This window comes from Octopus sinensis, linkage group LG4, assembly GCF_006345805.1.
Source record: "Octopus sinensis linkage group LG4, ASM634580v1, whole genome shotgun sequence".
In the NCBI taxonomy this organism is placed as follows: domain Eukaryota; kingdom Metazoa; phylum Mollusca; class Cephalopoda; order Octopoda; family Octopodidae; genus Octopus; species Octopus sinensis.
The window spans coordinates 100695764-100718992 of NC_043000.1; the positions used below are offsets into that span (position 1 = coordinate 100695764).

Sequence of the window (23229 nt, forward strand, 5' to 3'; positions counted from 1 at the left end):
CAAAGCTGTTTTCAGCTGACCAAAAAGATACTCGGATTTCAGTTGCACAAGATCTCTTTGATTGTGTCGAGGACGATGAAATCCTTTTAAAAAAACTTTGCGTAGGCCTCTAACCAGATATCGCCAAGCTTTTGGAAAAATTCGATGCAGATTCTCTGCTCAACTTTCTCCGTCGTGTTCAATGCGACGATCACACGTTACACACGTTACTTCCAAGCACTGTTGTGAACAGCAGAAGTGAACTAGAATGTTAAAACCTAGTGCGAATGCACAGCAGAGTTCAAGGTCAATCTGAACCAAGCAGCTTCACTCTGCGTGCTTCAGCTTCGTTATTGTGGCAACATTCCGGATACTTATTGATCAAATCGCGTATTATGTTCAAATCACACATGTTAGGTTCGAATCACAGATCGTTAATTGAAAATCTAACTTGCGGTGAAATCACAAATGTTTATATCAAACCAGATGTTTGGAGTTGAAACCGTTGGTTTTAAAATCAAAATCACAAATCCTCAACTCAAATTATTAGTCACAAATCTCTAGACAGAATCTGAGAATTTGAATTGAAACCATAGATTTTAAAATCCCAACCATCGATCTCCAGCTGAAAACATTAGCTTTTGAGTAAGAAAGAAGTCACAAAACAATCTTTTACAAAAGCATTGGAATAAAAAACCAGAAACTAATGCAAGCGACGCAACAGAAAACAAGAAAGTGCTTCAAACCAATTTGGGGTCCTCAAAACTTGTGTAACTAGCGGGTGAGCGAATATTCAACACAGCAGAAGTAAGCTTCTAATAAAGGATGAGGCCAGGTAGCGCTTCTAAAGAATGATGACTAGTTATACTAGTATAACTAGCACGGAAAGTAGTAAGAATGGAGGTGTTCAATGTACCTCCAGATATAAACATCTACTGGGTGGTGGCGGTTGTTCTCTATGGCATGGAAGATAATATTTCTTTACTGCCCACAAGGGGCTAAACATAAAGGGGACAAACAAAGGGATTAAGTCGATTACATCGACCCCAGTGCGTAACTGGTACTTATTTAATCGACCCCGAAATGATGAAAGGCTAAGTCGACCTCGGCGGAATTTGAACTCAGAACGTAGCGGCAGACGAAATACCGCTAAGCATTTCGCCCGGAGTGCTAACGTTTCTGCCAGCTCGCCGCCTTTGGCATGGAAGATAAAACCAATATATTGCAGCTTCAGGGTCTGTATAAGAAAAATTGGCTTGGCCCCGGAATGGAGCTCGCGATTCCAACGGATCAAGAAGTATGGAATTCATCCTGGACCTGATCAATCTCGCCAGGTGGGGCACAACTTTTCGTGGGCGTTGGTGACACAAATTATTCCAAGATTTCCTGTCATGGTATAGGAGGCGTTAAGGATGCTCCCCCTTTACCAATTTCTACTGTCACTATAATCTCAGCAGCAGCAACTGTAACAACAAAAATAACAGCATTCTCGGATCCCTCACTTTTACTATGCTTATACATGTGCATATGTGTGAATGTTGGTGTTAATGCGCGCGCGTGTGTAACTCAGCAATTATGTTTAAAAATACAAATACCATAATCTAAAGTGATACCAGTTGTTTTCTTATCTCTCTATCTATCTATCTATCTATCTATCTATCTATCTATCTATCTATCTATCTATCTATCTATCTGTCTGTCAGTCTGCCAGCCTGCCTACCTGTCAGTCTATCTATCAGTCTATTCATCTATCTATCTAGCTATACATACATACATGCATACATACATACATACATACATACATACATACATACATACATACATACATACATAGCTTGCTTACCAACCACATGGTTCCGGGTTCAGTCCCACTGCGTGGTACCTTGGGCAAGTATCTTCTATTATAGCCTCGGGCCGACCAAATCTTTGTGAGTGGATTTGGTAGACGGAAACTGAAAGAAGCCCGTCGTATATATATATATATATATATATTCAACAATTGAGGGTAAAATTAATTAATTATTAATCAATTTCACCAAGTATTCAGTATGTAAATTAATTATTAATTATATATATATATATATGTGTGTGTGTGTGTGTGTGTGTGTGTGTGTGTGTGTGTGTGTGTGTGTGTGTGTGTGTGTGTGTTTGTGTGTGTCTGTGTTTGTCCCCCAACATCGCTTGACAACTGATGCTGGTGTGTTTACGTCCCCGTAACTTAGCGGTTCGGCAAAAGAGACCGATAGAATAAGTACTAGGCTTACAAAGAATAAGTCCTGGGGTCAATTTGCTTTACTAAAGGCGGTGCTCCAGCATGACTACAGTCAAATGACTGAAACAAGTAAAAGAGTAAAGAGAACATACATACTTGACTGGTCTGTAGAAAAAATTTACTCCATAGACATTAAGACCCGCAAGATTCTGATATCAACTGAAAATTTCCTCAAGAATAGTGATATCGACAGGCTCTACCGAAGAAGAAATAAAGGAAGTAGAAGCTTGAGATCAGTACAGAGAGACTTTGGATGTTACATAAACTCTCTAACGGCACTTGCTAAACAACAGCAGCAAAAATAAATACATTTAGTTTGAGCTGAAAAGTGAAGAAAACGATATATATTATGTCGGAAACGAGTTCGTCAGGAGGCACGATCTTACTGATGATCTCCCATACAACTCCGAATCAGCTGGACTAGCATACCTCAAAGAAGACCTGGAGGTGAAACGCTCAGTATACTAAAGATAGACCATGTATGGCTATGTTTCCCGAACGCTTGAAGAAGACAGTAACATTGACATGAAGCGAAGCCTCTCTTGGATCCGTGACTGCTACATCATATCATACATCGAAAGTTGAAAGTAATATATTTGCAATCCAAGGACGAGAGATTGCAACCAAATACCTAATAAACAAAAGCAACAGTGAAGGCCTTGAAGCTCCAAGATGCAACCGAAAATGTAGATTATGTCATACATATGTGGAAGACATCACACATTTGAGTAGCCGCTGCCCAAAAAATGTCATCAAAGTCTACCTCACTATTCAACACGACGTTGTCGGAAAAACAATATATAATACCATCCTGTCTGGAAGACTGCCCTGGAATAAATACCAGCACAAGGAATACATGTGTAAATATCAGCACAAGGAATACACGTGTAACATTTTCATCAAAACATCTGTCATATTTAAGAATAACATGCCGGATATTGTTGTCTTAGTCAGACGAGAAAAAGTACGTACCGTCATAGAGGTTAGCTGTCATGTTGATGTAAAAATCTCTTTGGAAATCACAGAGAAAGAAGATAGCTATGGACAATTGCTTTGAAACCTCCAGATTCTATATCCGGATTACAAATTTACATTTATTTCGATAATAATTGGTTCACTTGATTTGGTAAGTAAATGGCTAACTGTCAGTCTGGATAAGATTGGATTCTCAGAAAAAGAAATCAACAAACTGGCTCGCATATTGCAAATACAATCTGGCAGGGGAACAGTAAAACTGGACAAGACTTTTCTCACACTTAAAATGTGACATTGTTTTCGTTATCTACATTCCAAAGATGGAGTTTTGTGCGTTTGTTAGAAACCAGCTCCTTCTTCAAAGGAAGAATTTAAATAACTAAAAATAGTAAGTACACACGCATGCGCGCACGCACAAACACACACACACAAATACATACATACATACATACATGACTTGAGACTATATGCCAAGAACATGTATGAGGTGAAAAAGAGTTTTGACCAGGTTACACCATTCTCAATGGATATAGGGTTGGAGTTTGGTTGCTATATGTTTGTGAAAAGAGAGAAAACTGTAAACCAGACTAGCATCATCTCCATCAACGACTTAACTGTTTCCCCTGAATCTGATGAGTAATGTTACAAGTATCTAGGGGTGGGTGAATACATATCTTACAATGGCACGTGTAACAAAACATATGTCACTAAAGAATATTACAGTCGAATAAAGGCAATTGAGATCTCGGAACTCTCTGCAGTCAATAAAGCAGTGGCTCACAATGTGTTTGCAGTGCCAGTACTCATACCAACATTTGGATTGCTTGATTGGACGCTTGGTGAGATCAGAACCATTGATGTGAAAACCCGGAAGATACTAACCAGCACACATAATTTCCACATCACTAGCGACATAGACTGCTACTACCTAAAACAAAAACAAGGCGGCAAAGGCTTAATATCGATCCAGACTGCCTTTGAATGTCGTATCGCATCCCTTCGCCAACATTTATTAACCGCCTTGTGTTGAAGTGTATGCCTTGACCAAGTTTGCATACTTGAAACTGAAGACTTTTAAGAGCAACATTCTTTGCCTGATAACCTAGAATACATGCCCAAAGAAGTCGCACGACTCTACCGCAACGCATCATCAGATGAAAGGATGGGCCTATATGAGCAGAAGATATATTAGTAGAAAGCTCCGAGATGATAATAACATTGATCATCAAAACTGTCTATCATGGACCAATAGCCTCCTACTTTGAAGGGTATGTGTTTGCAATCCAGGAAACGGGAATATCAACCAACCAAATACTTGATGCACAAAAGGGATAGAAATGCAGGAAAAGCAATAAAATGTGACAACCGATGCAGACTTTGTGGAGATAACACCGAAGATATCACCCAGATCATAAGCAGCTGTCTGAAAATGTCAATACGGTATTATCTATCGATAAGATATGATGTTGTAGCTAGCACATTATATGAGATCCGTCTGAATGTTAACCCGAGGACAATGAAATAAGAACCTACAATACGGTAGAAGCCATAGCCAGTCATAATAAAGAGGAGTACTGGTGAAGACCTCTATTAAATATAAACACAATAGACCAGCTACCCAGTGGATGTTAACATAAAGATAAAGATTAAAGAAAAAGAAAATACGCTGAACTATTGAGAAGTCTGCAGTTAATCTATCCAAATTACAAGTTCAGGTTTATACCTGTAATTATTGGGACACTGGGATATGTAACACACTGACTAAATATCAATCTTGAGAAATTAGGTTTCTCAAAATCACAAAGGAGGAAGCTGATTCGAAGATTATATATCCACTCCATCGCTGGAACTGTAAAAATTTGTAAAAACTTTCCAGAAGTTTAATCATTTAAGTATATATGAGCATGTCTAGACATGCAACTATATGCATGAGAATACATACATAAAACAAAACATACAAATCTACACTTATACATGAATCCATACATATACACACACATGCATACATGCATACATACATACGTACATACATACATACGTACATACATACATACATACATACATGTATGCATGCATACATACATACATACATACATACATACATACATAGACAGATAAATATATAGATATAGTAGACAGGTAGATATATTTACCTATCATCTTATAATAATTCTGCTTGTCATTGTGTTACTTAGCGTGTCGATGACGCTTTCACGTGATTAGAGAAAAAGAGGGAAAAAGAAAAGAGAGAGAGCTAAAGAGAGGGAGAGATAAGCGTCCATAGCTGAGGAAGAGACTATGTAACGTTTTCACGTGATTTGTTGAAGGGAAATAGAGGAGAAAGAAAAAAGAGGATAATGCGAAGAGTGAGACAGAAAGAGGGAGAAAGAAAAAGAGGGAGAGAGAAGCTTTCATGACGTGAGGTTGGCGGAACGTAACATTTATTACGTGGTTATTTGAAGTTAGAAGAGGAGAATTAAAAATATGATTTTAGTAGAGGGGTGATGTTCTGATGGTGAAGTCAAAGAAAGGCAGAGAGAGGGGAGAGAGAGGAGGGAAAGAAAGAGGAGAGACAAAGGAGGAGAAAGAGATGATGATGATGGTGGTGGTGATTGGATAGTGAAAAGTGTATTTCTTTGAAAATTGAACCAAGTATTTTTTTCTTTTTATATCATCTTTCACTTAACGCATGTGCATAAGAGCAATTCCGTGAAATATCCACACTTATTTACGTGGCAGATATATGCAATTTAAGTAAATGTTGTATCATATCGCGCAGGAGTGGCTGTGTGGTAAGTAGCTTGCTAACCAACCACATGGTTGCGGGTTCAGTCCCACTGCGTGGCATCTTGGGCAAGTGTCTTCTGCTATAGCCCCGGGCCGACCAATGCCTTGTGAGTGGATTTGGTAGACGGAAACTGAAAGAAGCCTGTCGTATATATGTATATATATATATATGTGTGTGTGTGTTTGTGTGTCTGTGTTTGTCCCCCTAGCATTGCTTGACAACCGATGCTGGTGTGTCTACGTCCCCGCCACTTAGCGGTTCGGCAAAAGAGACCGATAGAATAAGTACTGGGCTTACAAAGAATAAGTTCCGGGGTCGATTTGATCGACTAAAGGCGGTGCTCCAGCATGGCCGCAGTCAAATGACTGAAACAAGTAAAAGAGTAAAGAGTAAAGAGTATATGTACGGGATATAATTTTTATGCGGGAAAAATGGGAAAATAATAGTGAATATTTATTTCATAAGTGCTGTGTATTAAGTCTATGAAATTGTGCATAAATTATATAAATTGTATAACTAAAGTGCATTGTCATCATCGTATTCCAATTCCTTTCACTTTTCAATGAGTCGCAGATGAGCTACTATCTTTCCATACAGACACAACACAGGCTATGCTTTTAGAGTTTTTGGATAAAGTTTTCAGAAATAACCCAATAGATTTACCATTATTGAGCGCTTGGTATTCGTAAAGTTCGAGTTGTAAAAACGCACCTATGTCGTTCTCACCCAAATTTTAAATGCAGGAAACTGAATTAGTGAATGACTCAGAAACTTATAAGTAGTGACGTTATTGTTCACAAACTAAAAAACAAAATTAAAAAAAAACGAAAAGAAAACATATAACATAAATGAATAAATGTTAGATAATTGTCTTAATTATCTGGCAACAGATTGTTCGACTAGGAAAGGAACAATAAGGGTGTAGACTCCTGAAATACCTAAGCACAAGACAATTTGATGCAAATGAAGGTCTAGACATAAATCATTTTGTCATTTTTTTTGTATTCTTTTTGTTTCTTTTTTATTCTTTAGTGAAAGACTCAAATATAATTTATGTGTTTTCGCTATTCTTAATTTATTGATTAAAGATTAAACGCCATATATCAGCTCTGATATAATTTGAATCGGAACAGTGAAATCCCGATCTTGAACTAATCAAAAAAGCATTCAAGGTCGAACGAAAAGTACCAGATCCTGTCAGAGAATTCAGAATTCCAATCAATGGAATCCAAGAGAAATATTTTATCCACAATCGGCTTACTAATCGCAGCTTTGATGCAGTATTCTTAATCCTATATGGAGAGTTATAACGATTCATAAAGCCGATATTTATCTATGGCTTCAACAATGTTTAGCATATGAAAGACAAATCTTCGCTATTCTAATCCCTCGGATATAACTTGTTTATTCCAGGATAAAATATCGGTTACTCTCTATATTCCAAGTCATGGTAACTTGTACCCTTTAGAATCAACTTCTTTGTTCAAGAACAACACAATAGTTGTAATATAACAATTGCGAACTTCAAGACTTCCTATTTCTTTATACATTTATACATAAATTTTGAGTCTAACTACACGCAAAAGACCAAGGAATATCAGGGATATTGTTGAGATGCAAAGAGAATTATTGAGGAAATTTCTTTGAAACTGTTTTCAACAGGAGCGTCAACATGCAAAAAAAAAGGTTCTCTTTCGTATCGTTCTCCGTTGAATGGTGTTCAATTTATCATATTGATTCTTTACAAGACAACAGGCTCACCGAGAAGGGTGTACAGCCAGCTGTCACTCGCGATTGATTAGTGTTTGGTAACATGTAACCATGCATTTGTTAATTATTTTAGGTGTCTGTGTAGTCGCCAGCAGACATTGCAAGCCTTTCGGTTGCTTCAACCTTAAACCGGCGGAACATCTGAAATGTGACTGATAGGGAAGGATGGAGAGTGAGAAAGGGAGACTCGGAGAGCGAGAGAGATAGATAGAGAGAGAGAGAGAGAGAGAGAGAGACATTACTCAATTTTGCCAACTGAATGGATTGAAGTAACGTGAAATGAAGTGTTTTGCTCAAGAACACAATGCATCACCCGGTGCAGGAATCGAAACTACAATCTTACGATCATGTGTCCAACACCCTAACCACTAAGCCACGCGCCTCTACAGCTGGTGTTACTGCGATGAAGTGATCCCATTTGTCTCCGTTCTTTTCTGGAAAGAACAGTTGCAGCAGCAGCAGCAGCAGTAGCAGCAACAGCAGCAGCAGCAACAATAACTACAGTCTTCACCTCAGGGGGCCTGCTGGCGCCCGCTGCTCTTTTTGTGTTTTCTGTTACCTTTCTTCTTAGCAGAACTTACTCAAATGATCTTTAGTGGCGCACATGAAGTAAATGGGATTTCTGCTTTATCTATCTAATCCGACTGATCTCTTCTCAGTTCGTTCAATGAAATATAACACTGGGATAGTTATATGGTCATTAGAGAGAGGATTCATTGAGACCTGACAGCTATGCAGATGCCCTACACTTGACAACACGTTGTTACTGGTCAACTCCTCGATAATACCATACCCGTATGATTCTCTTAAGCTAATGACGTCTATACTAATACCCTTGACCGTAAAACCCATGTGCTATAGCATCAACCTGAGGGCAACTGAGTGTTGCTCCAGTTCTGCCTGTCATTGATACCCGGCACTTTCTTCTATAATCCATGCTCCGATTGAGGGAACACACATTATTCCACTGACTGACTAAAGCAGGTGTCCCCAAACCTTTTAGACCATCGAACTTTTCATGGGATCCTTGACCCCCATGAGCGATCCCCAGGCATGTACAAATAAATAAATAAATAAATAATAATAATAATAATAATAAAGTAGATGCGCCTTTATCGACCCCTTGAATAGTCCCATCGACACCACCACCCAAGGAGTCGATAGACTACTTTGGAGACCCTAGGACTAAAGCTTTCGCTAACTTTCATTTTTCCCCCATGTCATATGGAATCCTATTTTCCGTTTTTAAAAAAAGTATTATATCACCTTCCCTTACGGAGTTCTCTAGAGAAATTCCTCGACTAAGTATATACTTTCTTTGCTGTATATTACTTCCACACTTTTTCTTTCGTCTAAAGTTGACCGATCCAATGTCAGTAATTCCCTATTTGGCTTTCAGTGCTGGCAAAAGATGAATTCCTGTTGTTGTGTACGAAAGAATGAAAGGCAGAATCGAACTCGGCGGTATTTGAGCTCAGAACGCAAATAATAATATTAACAACAACAATAACAATGATAATAGTAATCATTTCTGTTATAAGCACAAGGCCTGACATTATTTAGGTCGGAGTAGGGGTTAGTGCATTACATCGACTCCATTACTTATTTCATCAATTCCGAAAGGATTAAAGTCAAAGTAGATCTCAGCGGGATTTGAACTCAGAACAAAATACCTATTTCTTTATTACCCACAAGGGGCTAAACACAGACGGGACAAACAAGGACAGACAAACGGATTAAGTCGATTATATCGACCCCAGTGCGTAACTGGTACTTATTTAATCGACCCCGAAAGGATGAAAGGCAAAGTCGACCTCGGCGGAATTTGAACTCAGAACGTATCGGCAGACGAAATACGGCTACGCATTTCGCCCGGCGTGCTAACGTTTCTGCCAGCTCGCCGCCTTTATAATAACAACAACAACAGCAGCAGCAGCAGCAGCAGCAACAACAACAACAACAATAATGATAATCGATAAGAAATTAATTATAAATCCAGCATCTCTATTCTTCGAGTGAGACTTTAAACATTTTAGCAGACATTTCTGTAATTATAGAGAATTTATTAAACAGTCCTCTAATTTTGATCGACCATCACTTACAGTTTCTCATTTGCCAGATGTTATTTTTTTTCTTTGTTTTTCTTTTTTTTTTCTTACTCTCTGATTTGAACGGTTTGGTTCAAGCTTGTAATTAAGTAAAATATTATATAAAGTAATCAGTGGTTTTATTTTAAGTTTGATTATTCTCTTATCGTTTTTTTTTTCGTTTTATTTTATGTTTATATGCTAGCTTTTTGGCTAGTTGGCTAGTTGGCTAGTTGGTTGTATTTATTCTTCGTTTCGTTTAGATTCGACTTTTTTTTTTTTTTGATTTTCGTACTTTTTTTTTTATCTCATTTCTAAATTCAAATAATTGTTTTATTTTTCTTTCTTTTTCTTTTTCATTTTTACTGGCCAGCAAATCATTTCGGCATTTGCTATTTTGTCTTGATAAACATATGTGATTTTGAATGCATGTGTATGTGTCTATATGTATGTGAAATTATGTGTGCATATGTGCATATCTGTGTGAACGTATATGTAGGCGGATATATGTATTGGTGTGGTGTATATGTACATATGAGTGTGTGTATATCTGTATCTATCTACGTGCATTTTTACAAGTGTCTATATATTTGTTCTGTCTGTATCTAAGTGTGTCTGTCTGAATGCGTGTATGCATGTGCGTGCTCGTATATATATATGTGTGTGTGTATGAGGGGTAGAGAAAGAGAGACAGTGTGTGTATGTATGTATGTATGTATGTATGTATGTCAATTTAATCAATCAATCAACTAATCATATCTGTCGGGCATGTGGAAGAGAGTGTAATTCGGCAGGAGGACTTAAACGACATGCAAAGGTACATGAAACCCAGTTACAACTACAGCCGGCTATTACCGGTAAAGGTTTTAGTTGCCAATTCTGTACAAGACATTGTAGATCTTTGGCTGGGCTAAAAAGTCACATTCGATCACAGCACCAATAGCAGTTAAGCTTCGTGCAATGGCCATACTCGATAACGAGGGGGCAGCCATAATTTGTATGTATGTATGTATGAGTGTCTGTTTCTCTGTCTAGATGGATAGATAGAAACATACATACATATACACATACATACATGCAGACATACATATATACAATCCCTTTCGTACAAAATACACAGGTTTGCATATACATGCTCACAAACACACACACACACACACACACACAAATACACAGAGACTCATAAGGTTATACATACATTCATGTATACACATTGACTTCGAGCGTACAAAGGCCAGCGTCATGGATCGGAAAGTGTGGCATAACATCACTGGTATCCATCATCTAGCGGCACCCACAACAGCCTATTGGTTGAGAGAAGTGCCTCACACCGCAGGCGCCAGCTATGAATTAATGAAGACAATAGCCTGTAGATACATAAATCTAAAACACGTGGTTACGTATGTATGTATGTATGTATGTATGTATGTATGTATGTATGTATGTATGTATTTTGTATGTATGTATGTATGTATGTATGTATGTATGCATGAATGTATGTATGTATGTGTGTATGTATGCATGTATGCGTGTATGTATGCATATCTTCATACACACACACACATACTACGACCAACACCACCTTGCATGGGTGGGGCGCCATTAGAACAAACGCTAAAACAAGTTTGCTATCGCAGCCTTCTCAATACATTTTGGTTTGCCAGGTTAAAGACTTCTCCTGTCGTTCTTTCCTTCAATTCACAACAAAAGAAAACCTGACTTATGATTTTACCACTTCTAATGGTTTGCAAAAATTAAATTAGTTGAGCTTTGTTGCTGATGTCTGTACTTTCATCGATTTGTAAGGCCCGCAAATTTTCGAGTTCATTTCTTGCTTCAGTGAAATGTTCGAGAAGCTGATCATCACTGTCTCGCGAATTGACTTGAATTTTACGAGAAATCGTGTGGGCAGACAAAAGTATGGTCTTAATTTGTTTGGCGGCTTCATCACTAATCATCGTGTCAACGGTGATCTCCAAGGCTGGTAGAATTATGTTTTCGGCATCAGAATGTAGTTTTTCCTTTTCTGCCAAAAGCTGGAGTCATGTAACAAGCTATTTGTGCTTTCTCGGTAATTGGGTGAGATGTTTTCAGCCTTTCTCATTACTCTTTTACTCTTTTACTCTTTTACTTGTTTCAGTCATTTGACTGCGGCCATGCTGGAGCACCGCCTTTAGTCGAGCAAATCGACCCCGGGACTTATTCTTTGTAAGCCCAGTACTTATTCTATCAGTCTCTTTTTGCCGAACCGCTAAGTGATAGGGACGTAAACACACCAGCATCGGTTGTCAAGCAATGCTAGGGGGACAAACACAGACACACAAACACACACACACATATACATATATACGACAGGCTTCTTTCAGTTTCCGTCTACCAAATTCACTCACAAGGCATTGGTCGGCCCGGGGCTATAGCAGAAGACACTTGCCCAAGATGCCACGCAGTGGGACTGAACCTGGAACCATGTGGTTGTTTAGCATGCTACTTACCACACAGCCACTCCTGCGCCTATTGAATATTTAAATTGTTTTTTATCACCTCAAAGTATTCTATTGGTTTGTCCTTATGTTGTGGATGATTTGTTATTAAATGACGTTGAAGTTTACTGAAAACCATCGCTTCATGTAAAGTGTTGTTAAACAAATCATGCAGAAAGGAACCGGGTTGTCTTTTTCCGATAATATAAAACCATATTTCCTTTTGATGAAGTGGACCTTTTATTCTGGTGTTCGTCTTATTTGCTATGACTCTCTCATTTTTCTGAGGTCTCAATAAAAATTTGTCCGTGTTTAAAACTTAAACTAAAAATCGATTCTGTTGTGTCTGGGGAGAGTCATTTTCTTTTTGTGCCTTATAATTTAACACACACACCGGTAAAATTTACACTTGTTTCTTATTTTTCGCAACGAAAATTTTAGGAAAATAAAAATAAGAAATAAGTGGAAATTTTACCGGTGAGTGTGTTAAATTATAAGGCATAAAAAGAAAATAATTCTCCCCAGACACAACAGAATATGCTTCAACACACGAACTCACATAAAGAATCTTGCAAAACAAATCCAAAAATGAAATAAAAATCGATTAAAATTAACATAAAATAATTTATGTAAATTATAAATAAATCAACAATTTAAAAACAACTAGGACTACTAAACAATTTACTTACAGACAATTCCGGTTTAAATGCAGAAATGTAAAATATTGTAGCAAAAGTGCTGTTCGTTGTGTAACGAAATTAATTTATATTCACCGTATTTTACGATTTATACGATTAATTTATATTTACGCTCGAACTTTGCAAATGTTCTGGGATCGTTGTTTCTCGAAAATCCCAAAAATATTTTTCGCGTCACTCCAGAAATCTCACGCGTCACAGAGTTTGACTGACACTGATTTAGATAGATAGATAGATAGATAGATAGATAGATAGATAGATATGTTTCTTTATTAGCCACACAGGGCTGCCACAGATAGAACAAATTACAAGGTAGAGCTTTTCTTTTGAAGGTATAAAAAAAAAAAAAAAAAAAAAAGGAAGGGGGAGGTTCGATCAAAAGGGATCGTAAAAGGAGAGAAAGAGGACAAAATAAGGGGGGTTTTTAAAAAAAAAAAAAAAAAAAAAAGGGGGGGGGGAGAGGAAAAAAAAATGATCAATAGGGATCGTTATCACAGAAATGTCAATATGAAGTGTAAAGGGGAGGACAGGTGAGGTTTACCCGTGGAAAGAAAAGCCTGCGGAAAAGACCACGGTAACCTCGGTCAATGAAGTCACATTTTATATTTCTTTTTTTTTTTTTTTTTTTTTTTGCAAATAAGCAACTCTCTGTTTTCGATTTCTGGGTTCATAGGACTATGCTCAAGGTGGCTTCGTCATTCATACGTGCCATTCTTGCTACATTCACCCATCTTTTTTTAAAACATTCGCTAGACAAAACTTGCCTCTCTACTCTCATTCCTTTTCAAGTGGTACTTGAAGAAGTTGATGAGAGATTGACCAGAGAGGAAAGTGTTTGTCTCCAATCCTTTCAGACGCGTCCACCAGATACATCTTCGCCATAGCCACAAGGATGAAAAATAGCTCTTCCTTCCCGTTTGAAGGAAGGAGGCGTGACAATATTGACGATAGACTCAGCTGATAAACCGACTCGTCCCACACGTGACAGCAGTTGTTCGACATAAGCCCACAGGTCGAAATGTTGGACACTGAAAGAGTGCGTGCAGAACGGTTCGTCGCTCTGACCGCATCTCGGGCAGGTCGGCCCCGTGTTTCTCGAGCCGTGTCTGTAGAGCTTATCCGAACGGGTAGCGCTTCTCGTAGCACTGCCAGGCCAGGGATCTCTGGAAGTTGTCCATGGCCCTGGCCCGAAAGTCGTCCCGAACAGGCGGGTCAGGTACTCCTCGTCGACGTCCAGGTTCGCCCCGAGCTCGTCGTCGTACCTCCCCTCCACTAACCCCTATAGAATGCTTTGGTTGTGTTGAAGTCACTTAAGGTCGACCCAGGACGGCAGAGTTGCTTGAGAGCAACGCGACACTCGCGGTGCCATTCGCCCTTCCTCGGCCTCTTTTTGATCCACGACTGCAGTTCGGTCATGGAGACGAGCTGCGGGAAAGCGTGCCTCACAAACGGCGACCACACCTGTTCACCGTCGTCTACATAGAGCCAGAGATGTCGCAGTCTCAGCGCGTGTCTGCGCATCATCAACCACGGCATGCCAGCCCTCCTTTTAACGGGTGTTGACAGCAAATGGATCGCCTGACCATCGGGACGCATCCTTTCCACAAGAAGCGAAAGAGGATGCGTTGTAGTTTGGTGATGGTAGGGTCGGGACAAGGTACGACGGTCAGGGTAGTAGATGACGGACGCGATGTTACGTGTTCGCCACCTCCGCTCGACCTTTTAGGGACAGTTCCTCTCGGCCCATTGCCGGGCGAGAGTGACCACCCTACTCGTTATCTCGTTCCAGTTCTTCTCCACTTGGAGGTCCGGACCAAACCAGACCCCGAGCAACTCAACCGGGCCGTCGGTCCAGCGTCCCACGACGGAGGCGCTGGTGGACGGCATGGGCTTGCTTCTCCAGGTGCCTAGTCGCAAGCCCACTGACTTTTCCCGGTGATTTTCGCTCCTGTCACCGCTTCGTAGTTTTTCAGTGTCTCGCCGACCAGCTCGATGTGCTCGTGGTAGACACTATGACGGTGACGTCGTCCGCGTATGCAGACACGTCGTCCCGCATCCCAATTCTCGCGGGATGCCCCTTAGAGTCGCCAGCTTCCGCAGTAGTGGCTCAAGAGTCAATACGTATAGAAGCGCCGAGAGGGGGTCCCTGACGGACCGAACGTGCAATGTCGAAAGGTCTCGATAGATGTCCATTACGCGAATTACGAACGGATGCCTCTGTACAAGGCAGCTATCCAGCGCGGAAAGACGGGACGACCGAAACCAGCCGCTCTCAGGACTCCTCCAAGTATCGATGGTCTACCCTATCAAAGGCTTTTGATTGATCCAAGTTGATCAGGCCCCACCCATGCCAGGTTCGTTAACTACCCTGTCTATGATGTAGCGCATCAGATGGAGGTGTCATGGATGGTCCGGGCTGGCACGGCGCATGTTTGCGCCTTGTCGACCAGTTTCTCGATGACAGCGCCAACCTCTTGGCTAGCACCTTGGCCAAAATTTTCAAGTCTGCATAGATAGATAGATAGATAGATAGATAGATAGATAGATAGATAGATAGATAGATAGATAGTATAGGATAGACATATATACATAGATACATACATACATATATACATACATATATACATACACATGCATACACCCACACACTCTCTCGCTCTCTCTTTCTCTCTCTCTCTCTCTCTCTCTCTCGCACAGAGACACACAGACAGACAGATAGATAGATAGATAGATAGATAGTATAGGATAGACATATATACATAGATACATACATACATATATACATACATATATACATACATATGCATACATATATACATACATATATACATACATATACACATATGTATGTATGTATGTAGAGTGAGTTTACGTGTATCTGCGGATACGCGTATTATGTATACATATGTTTTTATATATAAATTTGAATATCGACTAATACCGACATACGTGTCTGTAAACCGACTCTGTACTAATCCCGTACGCGCATTTGAATGTACGTGAGATCATTGTACAAGCTATATTGATTTAAGACTGTATTTCAATTGATCTGTCTACGTATATGCATGCGTATAAAGGTATGGAGTGGAGTCGGGGTGTTAAAGATTTCTTCTGGGGTGGAGCTGCGTTTTATTTTGTTAGTTTTGTTGTGCTTGTTAACGATTTATTCCGCTTTTTTCTGTTTTATGTTTTTTATAATTTTTTTTTTTTACTTGTTTATTCATTTATTTATTTTATTTTATTTTATTTATTTATGTATTTTGTGAACGCATTTATCCTACATCTGCTCTTTACAAAAATACATCGTCTCTGTCGAATTTCAAGTTCGCCGAATTTCATCTATTTATTCCGTATTAATAGACTACCTCCCACACCCAGCCAGCTTCACATGCGCACACTTTATTTTTTATCATTCATGCTTCTAGTGTTGAGGCAATGTCTGCCTGTTGTCCCTGCCAATCAACCAAATAACTATGGAACCATCTCAACAACCAGCCAACATGTCAGCTAACACCGCTAATTTCTCTTTCTCGCTTCCTACCTCTCTCTTCTTCTCATTCTCTCTCTCTCTCTCTCTCCGCGCGCTCTCTTCCCCTCTCTCTCCTCCTACTATTCTCCCTCTCTCAATATCTGTTCTTTTACTTGTTTCAGCCATTAGACTGATGCCAAACTGGAGCACCGGCTTAAAGGGATTTGATCGAAGAAATTGAATCCAGAACTTATTCTTTGCAAGCCTTGCATCGGTCTGTTTTGCCGAACCGTTAAGTTAGAAAGACATAAAAACATCGGTTGTCAAGCGATGGTGGGGTAAAGAAACACAGAAACTAAGACACACACACACACATAAATATATATATCGTTGCTATTATGCATAAGCATCGTAAGTCCAAAGTGTTGCTTTTTCAGAAAACAAAGAAATAGCTTCATCATTCCATATCTTTTTACGTTAGCAACAGGTCCAGCATAACAATAATGCTTCGTTGGGTGCATAAAATCGTAACTATATGCATGTATGGTATATATATATATATATATATAACTCCAAGAAAGTTAGGGGTTAATTTACCAATTTATATTCATGCTTTTTATAATAATTACTGGTATCATTATATATTACTATATTTTATATCTTATATCTTATATGTAATAATATGCTATATGTATGTATGTTATTATAATTATAAATAAGTTAGCATTATTTAATGTCCAAAAATTGATGAACCACTATTGTTCTCCTCCATTTTCTTATTTGCTATATATATATATATATATTATATATATATATATATAATATACATATATATGACGAGATTCTTTAAGTTACCGTTTATCAAATCCACTCATAAGGCTTTGGCCAGCTCGAGGTTATAAGATATTTGCCTAAGGTGCCACGCAGTGGGACTGAACCCGGAACCATGTGGCTGGAAGCAAGTTTCTTTCGACACTGCCACGTCTTCGCCTATATCTCTCTTTTATCTTTTAACTTATATATTTGCTTCAGTCATTTGGCTGCGACCATCCTGGGGCACATCCTTGAAGGGTTTTAGTCGAATAAATTTACTCCATGACATTTCATTTCAAAGCCTGCTACCTAATCTATCGGTGTCTTTTGCCGAACCGGTTTTCTTCATTTGTTCACGGATCTACCTAACCAATACTTATTTTAACTGGAATTCCCCTCCCTTTCTCGACAAAATCAACTACAATAATATCATTATTCACTGTTACATCTGAGCAATCTCTCTTTCTCTGATGATGGTCTATGGAATCCTCACTTGGCATGATGTTCCAATAGCTTGGATGTTCTAAAAAATGTTGTTAGAGTTTATGTATACCGTTTTATTAAATATCTAAACTGAATGTCTTTGTCAAGTCTTTTCCAAACAGTTTGCCTTCTCATTTCTGTTTTAATTTATACATACATACATTACTATTAACCTGCTTTACTATTCAATATACGTCCATACATCTGTGCACACATGCATACGTACCCTATGACTATTTATCCATATATTATCTATCCATTAACCTAATTTCTATCGATCTAATTCATTATTATTTATGTATATTATATATTTATTTATCTAATTAATTATTCCTCAGTTATATATATATATATATATATATATATATATATATATGTGTGTGTGTGTGTGTGTGTATGTGTGTATGTGTGTGTGTGTGTGTGTGTGTGTACGTGTGTGTGTGTATAAAGCTGCGTGGCTTAATGGTTATGGGTATTCAGCATATATAACGTAATGGAGAAATACTGATAAACAATAATTGGTAACATCAGTTATTATTTTTTAATTAAATTCCAATAGACCGTATCCCATCTAACAGCTGTTTCTGCTTCCAATGTTATACAGTATAGCCACTGAAAATTCCGAAAATAATATTCATAATGTTTGGTAATGCATCCGATCTGGAACATGAGAGTGTATGAAATTGATGTTATTTTAACAGCTAGAAAATCCATTATCAAATTTGATACTAAATTTTGGGTTCCTAAAGATCAACCTGACTACTTTGATACATCTATGGGGATCCTCTGACTCAGTTAAAATTTCTGATTTCCTCGGTATTTATATTCTGTCAGAAATTCCCATATTTCCTCGGTGATTTATATCGCGATGACTACCTCCTTTACCTCTAAAATATCTCTAACAAAAAAATTACATAATATTAAAAATGATATTGTTAAATTCTTTAGTAATATGGACCTAAGTATTGCCTTCCATGATGATAGAACAAAAGTTAATTTCCTTGACCTTACGCTCAACTTAAATACAGCCTTATATTTCCCATATTATAAACCTTTAATGAATCAAAAATACATTATCATTTTTAGCAATCACCCTACTAATATAAGAAAAAATTTTGGTTAAAAACATCTCTTAGGATCTCTAAATTATCCGCAAATGTAAATGTGATTTCTATAATTCGGCCTTATATAAGGCAGGATATAAGAAACAATTTAAGTATCATAACCATTTTGATCCTTGTTCAACCTCTAATAATCTGATAGATAGTAATTATGCTACAAATGATGATGATGATGATGATAACAACAACAACAACAACAACAACAACAACAACAACAATAATAATAATAATAATAATATAATAATAATAATAATATAATAATAATAATATAATAATAATAATGAATCGAAGCGATCAATAATTTAACCATACCAGTCGTGACTTACAGTTTCAATATCATTTACTGTTCAATTACTGAAATATGTAATCTTAACAGAAAAATACGAAAGTTGTTGACAATGCTTAGAATGCACCACCCTAAGGCAGATATAGAACGACTATCATTATATGCATGTGTATATATATATATATACATCGTTGCTATTGTGCAAAAGTGTCGTAATTCCAAAACGTCGCCTTTTCAGAAAACAAAACAATACTTACACCACTTCTTAGCAAAACCATTGTACTACACATTGACAATTTTTCATTTCTTGGCATCTGAAGCAGCTGAAGATACGATAGCTTGACCAGAAGAACCTGCTATTGCAAGTAAAAATAAATACTAAGGACAACAAAATAAAAAGCCACACCTTGCTTTAAATCACCCCTATACATATCAACCCACAACCACAGAAATAATGAAGCATATAACACAATTATACAAAATCTCTCTCTGCTCACTGAAGACCCGAAAATGAACAACATTCTAAATACACATAAACTCCTCAAATGCAAAAGACCACACAAATCACTCAAGCGGCTCCTAACAAATGCAAAACTATACTCAATACATACATTACCAACAATTAAAAAATGCAGACGACCTAATTGTGGTATATGCCCATACCTAACTGAAGGCACATTTCAGCAAGGAGAAAAATTCTCAATTAAGACCAAATTCACATGTGCTTCCTAGAACCTTATCTATGTCCTAACCGGCTCAGGTTGTGGACACAATTATGTGGGCCAAACGACCCTTACTTTGAGAGGCAGAGTCACGCTGTATAAAGAACAGATTCGTTTTTCTCAATACAGGCAGATAGTCCTGAGCGAACATATCGACAGATGCGAAAGAAATAAAACGCCGAATTTCCATATCTTTCCATTATACCAATGCAAAGATTCAATCGTCTTACAAGAACGCCTCAACGAGAAAAATCTGTTCATACAAAAGTACAGACCACACCTTAATATACAAACTTGGCCACTTCAAAAATTATACTGAGGAGTTAGTTGTCTCACTTGCCACCTGTTACCTCCCTTGGTCCACTCTCTAGACTCATTCTTATTTTTCAAGCATCCAAGATGGCGAGACCCCTTTGTCACAAGAATTGATTACTTCACAATGTCTCTTGAAAAGCAAATTTAAATAGCGAAAACCGGTTGCATATCACTACATCCATAAAATATGTATATATTTTTAAATAATTTCTTTATAAAAAAGTATTAAACTAAGTGAAACGAAGGCATTTCTCTTCCACTTTTTATATGCTTTTCCACATATTTTCAACCTATATATATATTCATATATATATATATAACATACATACATACATATGTATACGTGTGTCTCTGTGTGCGTCCGTGCATATTATGTATCTATATGTTTGTGTGTCTTATCGTTTGTGGTTGTTCCACATCACCGTTTGATAACCGGAATCGGTTAGTAGTTTCGTAAAAGAGAACGATGGAATGAGTATCAAATAGACTTTTTAAAAAAATAATAAGTACGGGGACGAATTGTATGACCAAACCGTTCAAGGCGTTGCCCCAGCATGGCCACATTTCAATGATTGAAGCAAGTAAAAAAAATGAAAGATAAAATTATGTTGCATATTTTGATTAACAAGTTCGCTTCTCAATCCGATACTACTTCGCTGTATCTTGAACAGATGCCATTCTCTATAGGTCGCGACATAACTTGTTTGAAATTGAGTAGGTCGAAACCGTAAAGAAGTTATGTATGAGTGTTAAGGTTAAACCCCAAAATGAATTTGATTTTCGAATTCTGCGTCCCACAGACAATGTCGATCGTAAATAATAATAAAAGAATTCTGCGAGAAATAACTCATCTTTTAGATCGTTAACGCTTCCTCTCTCAATCTATCAGCATCAAGCTATTGTTCATTTTGTTTAACACCTCTCGTTCTGTTTACTTTCATTTCATCACAGCTATCAAGTACAAAAATATTGTTTTCTGACTGGGTAAAATGATCAAACTTTAAACATCGGTAACATTTTTCAAAAACATTTTATGAAATATATGAATTGCAAACTCGGATTCACTGTGAAAACGTACACCAATATAACAAATTTCAAAATTTCCACTTAATTTTAAAATTTCAAAATCTGTGATAGCGACAGATCTGTCTCATTTGTCTTTCTCTTTCACTTTCTCGCGTTAAACTTACTCACTCTATAAATGTATATCGTTCGTACTGTATGCATGAATATAAGGGATTTCAATAGGGCGATGTTTTTAAGTGCATAATGCAAAAAAAAAAAAGAAGAAGAAAGAAATTGGTCCAAAACGGTATAAGTGACGAGACAATTTATGGATCTTTTCTGCTCGGCTGCCACTTTTCACTGTCTTCAATTTTTGTTCCTATTAATTTTGTATTTGGTGTATTGGGGTAGTTTTGTATGGTAATCATTGACATTAAATTCGCAAAAGTTTTCTGAAGATTCCCCCAAAATAATAAAAAGTTACAAGGGGTTATATGGCGTGCGTAAAGCAGAATTCCGCCAATATTTCATTTGTTTGCAGTTGACAACAGTCACGCACAGAATGACAGATTCCAAATCCGGTTTCCTGGGTAAAAATTATAAAACTTTAAAAAGTCTTTAACATTTTTAAAAGATTTTTCTGAAAAAAGTTAATTAGCCCCTGATATTCAGCATGAAAAATTATATTAATACTTGAAATTTTAAGATTTTGATTAAACTTTAAAATTTTCACAGAAAAGATCTCATTTTATAACATACAACATATTATAACTGTTTAAATATAGAGCATACATAATATAATACATACATTTCAAAACACAGATTAATGTATATGATCCAGTATATAGTATATAATATTCATTATACGAGATATATATATATATGCACGTTCCAGTATAACGTATTGGAACGTGTACATCGTATCTCTTTTTTACTCTTTTACTCTTTTACTCGTTTCAGTCATTTGACTGTAGCCATGCTGGAGCACCGCCTTTAACCGAGCAACTCGACCCCGGGACTTATTCTTTTGTAAGCCCAGTACTTATTCCATCGGTCTCTTTTGCCGAACCGCTAAGTAACGGGGACGTAAACACACCAGCATCGGTTGTCAAGCAGTGCTAGAGGGACAAACACAGACACACAAACACACACATGCATATATACATATACATATATACAACGGACTTCTTTCAGTTTCCGTCTACCAAATCCACTCACAAGGCTTTGGTCGGCCCGAGGCTATAGCAGAAGACACTTGCCCAAGATGCCACGCAGTGGGACTGAACCCGGAATCATGTGGTTGGTAAACAAGCTACTTACCACACAGCCACTCCTGCGCATATATTCACTAATTTCAATGAAATTCATCATTCAGCATAACAGAGGAAAATGGCGGTTATCATTAAATTAGTTTCTTATATAGTGGCGGGATATAATCGATTCAATCAATTTCAGAACGTGACTGGTATCATTTTATCGACCCTGGAAGGAAGGAAGAAAAGCATTGCAGACCTAAGTGATATTTGAATTCAGAATGTTAACATAACCGTTAATATTAGCATCAGGTGTGTTTATTTTCAGGAATTCTTGCTAGCACCATTTGTAAAGCAATAATCTTTTCACAGAAAACTGTTTCCATTTGTTTTGATTTGTTGGTCACCACCTCTCTTCAATTTCCTTTTTCTTTCTCTCTGTCTTTCCCACTTTCTTTCTATCTCTCCTGCTCTCTTTCCTTATTCCCCCTCTCTTCCTTTCCTGTTTATCTATTTTATTTACTCTCTCACAAGTATCTCTTCTACAAATTGATCTTCGCTTAATATTTGACACAACACATACACACAAAAAATATCTATGATGTGTGCGTGCATGACGTAAACGCGCACACACACACATATACACACACATATATTATATGTATGCATATACATATATAATCACATACATGGATACGCACATATATGTATAC

The 23229-nt window shown here is 37.6% G+C and overlaps 1 long non-coding RNA gene across 1 annotated transcript; it reads right to left on the minus strand.

The window, feature by feature from the left end:
• Positions 1–2349: 2349 nt before the first annotated feature.
• LOC118763050 lies at positions 2350–22706 on the minus strand. Its single transcript, XR_004998801.1, has 3 exons — positions 22584–22706; positions 19479–19577; positions 2350–2447 (listed from the first exon to the last, which is right to left on the minus strand). It is a non-coding gene; the product is annotated as an uncharacterized LOC118763050 (long non-coding RNA).
• Between the last annotated feature and the right edge of the window lie 523 nt (positions 22707–23229).